Raw genomic sequence first — 4,511 nt, forward strand, 5'->3', positions numbered from 1 at the left:
CTCCTCTTCCTTCTCTTCCTCCTCCTCCTCTTCTTTTTCCTCCTCTCTTCATCTTCCTCTTCCTCCTCCTCCTCCTCCTATGCTCCTCGTTCTCCTCCTCCTGCTGCTGCTGTGCCTAATGCTGCTTCTGCTATTGTTGCTACTCCTGTTGCTGCTGTAATTTCAGCTGGTGTCTTTTCCATTGCCATGTGTCTGAAATCACCTACTGTTTATACTGAGGACATGAAAGAATTTCCAGATGACACTGTGAAATAGACAAGACAATTTATTCCAAGCAAAAAAGACAGTGAGGTAGAATTCTTAGCTTACCATTTGGGGCTTTGATTTGCCTTACTATATTATAACTTCTTTTTTCTACTTCTCAGTTGAGGTCTTTGAAAGAAACCATTTAGAACTACTACCTATAAAATTCAATAGATCACTAGGTCTTAGGAACAAAAAAAAACAGTATGCAAATCAATATGCATGCATGCAGGATTGTGACCATCAACTATAAACCACAAACTAGGTTGTTGATACTTATTCAATGACAAACCTTGTTAATTAGTTTTGAGGCTTAATGGAAGGGGATGTTACATTTGAAAACATAAGACTCTGTTCTGCAGCACTTGTGATTGATGACCACATGTGAAAAGATCAGTAGCCCCTGGAGGAGGCCATGAGCCCATGAACCTCTTGTCCTCACCCTGTGGGAGCTATTGGCCTAAGGGGGAGCTGGAGTCCATCTGAAGGGATGGGCCAACTAGAAAACTCTGTAGAGTGTGGAACTCATCAATCCTATTGGGTCCCTGCTGGGAAGAGGAGAAATCAAGAAGAGGGAGAAGGCTTGGTGTTGGGGAAACCTCATAAAGAACTTAGAGCAGATACAAGGTAAGAATTGTGGGGAAAATGGAAACCAGAGACAGAGGAAGGACCAGCATAGAGCAAACTGAAAAGGACAAAGCACAAAGGTACCTGGGCTATGCCTGCTGCTTGTTCTCTGGACTCTCCCTGTGGCTCATTTCTGGGGGGAGATTCTGTTCTGCCACAGGCGAGGTTTCTTTCTCCTTGGCATGCAGCAACACAGCTTTATCAGGGCATTTGCTATATTCCTGGTCCACCCCTTAAAACCTCTGTGCCGGACCCTGCTGGGGATGGGCTTATCCTCAAATGGGGCTCTGTGGGAGAGTGGGTTGTCTTCTTTGATTTCCTTATTGCTACTCTTCTCAGTGAAGATGCTTGTTGTTTGAATGCATGGGACACTCACGGCAGATTTGTGATAGTGGTCCTGTGTAGGTGTCATCGGTAGAGGCCTGAGACGACCAGCCACACTGGGTCTTTTGCCTACTTTTGGATGAGCATTCTGGCCATAGTGAGATACGTGACCATGGGAGGATGACACCCGCAAGGTGCCAAGGACTGGCAGGCTTCCACTCCTCTTTGGTTCTAATCTAAAAGCAGCAGCAGGATCAAGGCTAGGGAATGGTGCTGCAACAGGACTCACTTGCTGTGCCTGGGCTGTGCAGCCATCCCCCTGGAGAGCCTGCTTTTGTAGAAAGAAATAAGTTGCCATTTCCTCATTATATTTTCTTTGTTTTAAAGAGTGTTTTACTACAGAGGCTTGGAATCCAATGCTTTTCATGGCATCCAAAATGGCCGGGTCTGGTGTGAGGGGAAGCAGTTCTTCATAGGGACCTATCAATCCGTTCCAGTGTTCTTTGAACCAAGGGTGTTTCATCGCCTTTCTTGCTGTTGGTCTAAAGTTGGGATTTACCCTCAGTAATTTACTAAGGAGGTCCTCCAGTTCTTTTGAAACCCCACAGGGTGCAGGATATACCCCTGCCACTGCTTGTCTTTGCAGTTCTTGGATGATCACTGAATCAAATGGGAGCTTTCCCACTACCATACAGTACAAGACCACTCCTATAATCCACATATCATTCTTCGGCCCGTCATACCGATGGCCAAGGAGGAGTTCAGGGGAACCAAAAGAGTACGTGCCGCAGTGGTGGTTTAGCATTTTTCCAGGTTGAAATTGGGTGCTAAGCCCAAAGTCTATGACTTTGACCTTTTTGTTTTTATCAATCATTATATTGTCCAGTTTGAGGTCTCGGTGAACAATCCCCTTTCCATGGCAGTAGCTCACTGCTGACAATATCTGTTCAAATATTTGCCGGGCCTCATCCTCCTCTATGTGCCCTGACTCTCTGATGTACTGGTAGAGTTCTTGGCCTTCCACCAGCTCCATTATGAGGTATATTCTCGTTTCCTTTTCAATAACTTGTATGAGAGACACTATGTTGGGGTGGTTGATCTTTCTCATTATGTTTGCTTCCATCATGGCTGGCTGGAACCACTGCTTGTCCTTTCGCAGAACTTTGACAGCCACCGGGGTTCCTGTGAGCCGGTGGTGGGCCAGGAGGACTTTGGCGTTGCCCCCTTGCCCAATTGTCCCCAATACTTGGTATTGGGAATGGAAGTTGCCCTCCTCAGAGATACTGGGCTCGGGTGTAGGGGTTGGTAACTCCTCCTCAGTCTCTGTAGGCATTTTATCAGTACTAATGCTACCTAAAAATAACAAAAATGGAATCAAATAATGAAAAAGATGGAGCAATATAGGAGCTAAAATTACACTTGTGGTACCTAAAAGAAACAAACAAAAGAAAAAGAAAAAAAAAACAAACAAAGACAAAGTAAAAACTAGACTAGAAAAATAGAGCAAAATTATGAAAAAGTTAAAGGGAAAATATGAAGAGTCATAAGTAAAAGCCACCCAAATAACCAACACCAAAAGAGAAAGCCAAGAGCACGCACATACTAAATGCAATGATGAAAATAAAAATCGTCATACTACAATAGGATTGGGCGGCCAAAGATGGTCAATACTATGAATAGATGTTCATTGAAGAAAAAAAAAAAACAGATGAAAGAAACGAGAGGAGAAAGAATTAGTATAAGACAAAACAAACATATATAAAAAGCCAACACTTAAGGGAAAAATCCATTGAATTTCAGGACCTAGTGATCCACAAAAATCCACAACTCTCCAGAGCAAAATACTGAAAATTAAAATTAACCAACCATAAGGAATAAGGCAGTTAAATATCAGTGAACAGTAAACCTTAAACAAAGGCCAAAGAGTCAAAGTGTCACAAAGGGCAAATTTGTATCAAGTCTAAGCCAATGATTGCTTGTACTCAATAAATAGAGAAACAGGAATAATGTAAAAGGATGAAACCGCAGGACATTGAAAATGGAGATAGAGTGAATCATCCGACTGCAGAACCGTAAATAATCAAAGCAGTAATATAGCATGTGAGAACATAAAAACCACTAAAAAATGAAACCAGCAATCCATAATAAATAAATAAATAAATAAAACAAAAAACAAAACCCCAATAAGGAAATAGCCAGTGGCGTGGCAATATGTGATCTAATTCTTTCTCTTGAAGTCATCCAAAAATCAATCAATCAATCAAGAAATAGGCAGCCAGCCATCTACATAGGCCTTTAAACTGATATTATGGGGTTGGCATACCAAATGCCTGGGAGCGACTGGTCAGCCAGCCCAGATACTTGGGCAGCTGCAGGCCAGTGAGAGAGCCTGTCTTGAAAATAAGGTTGAGAACCTACCTCAGGAACAGCAGCCGGGGTGACTTCTGGCCTCTACACTCTCTTGCACTGAGGTGCAGGTAATATAGATACAAGGGGCAAAAGGGGATGGGCACGTGCACACACAGACACACACACACACACACACACACACACACACGCACACACATACACACACGGGCACTCACACAGGCACAGGCACACACACAGGCACACACACAGAAATACACAGAAGTGAACTTATACTCACACAAACTCTTACAAACACCCAGATTCACACAAAACACGCATAGTTACACACAAGCAAAGCTGGAAAAACACACGTCAGACAAATACACACATACACACAGGGATACACATACGCACAAGAAGACATACATACATACAAACACATACACACATACAAACCTGTAAACTCACACACTCCTACACATACTGACAAACACACAGGCAAAAGTGTACACGCACTCACACACAGGCCAATCTGTCAACACACACTCTCTTACACACACTGATACATACACATATACACAGTACAGTAAAATTCGACACAACCACACACAGCTCACTAGATACAACCAAGTCGCAGAGGGCTCCACTCCACACCTCCTCTCAAAGCACTCAAAGAATTCCAGGCCTGGCAACAGCTTAATATGTGTTTGCTGGGCCGCCTCACAGTCGCTCCTCATGAGGTCACAATAGGACCTGTCATGACATCGTTGGGAAGGACTCTGAGACCGTGGCTTCTATGGGCTATGGAAAGACTTTAGGCTGTTAGAAATAAAACCCTGTAAGATGTTTAGCTGTCCATAGTTCTCTGTTTTGAATGTTTACTCTGCATCCTGCTTTAAAGTCCTCATGTCTACACTCAGGGTGTCACGTTATCTTTGAATTCTGAAGGATTAGCCTCAAACTGATGG

General features: G+C 43.4%; 1 pseudogene; it reads right to left on the bottom strand.

The window, feature by feature from the left end:
• Positions 1-997: 997 nt before the first annotated feature.
• On the bottom strand, positions 998-2,527 carry LOC148007117 (sperm motility kinase Y pseudogene; annotated as a pseudogene).
• Positions 2,528-4,511: the final 1,984 nt, after the last annotated feature.

This window comes from Rattus norvegicus, chromosome 1 (assembly GCF_021556685.1).
Source record: "Rattus norvegicus strain SHRSP/BbbUtx chromosome 1, alternate assembly SHRSP_T2T, whole genome shotgun sequence".
NCBI classification, from domain to species: Eukaryota; Metazoa; Chordata; class Mammalia; order Rodentia; family Muridae; genus Rattus; species Rattus norvegicus.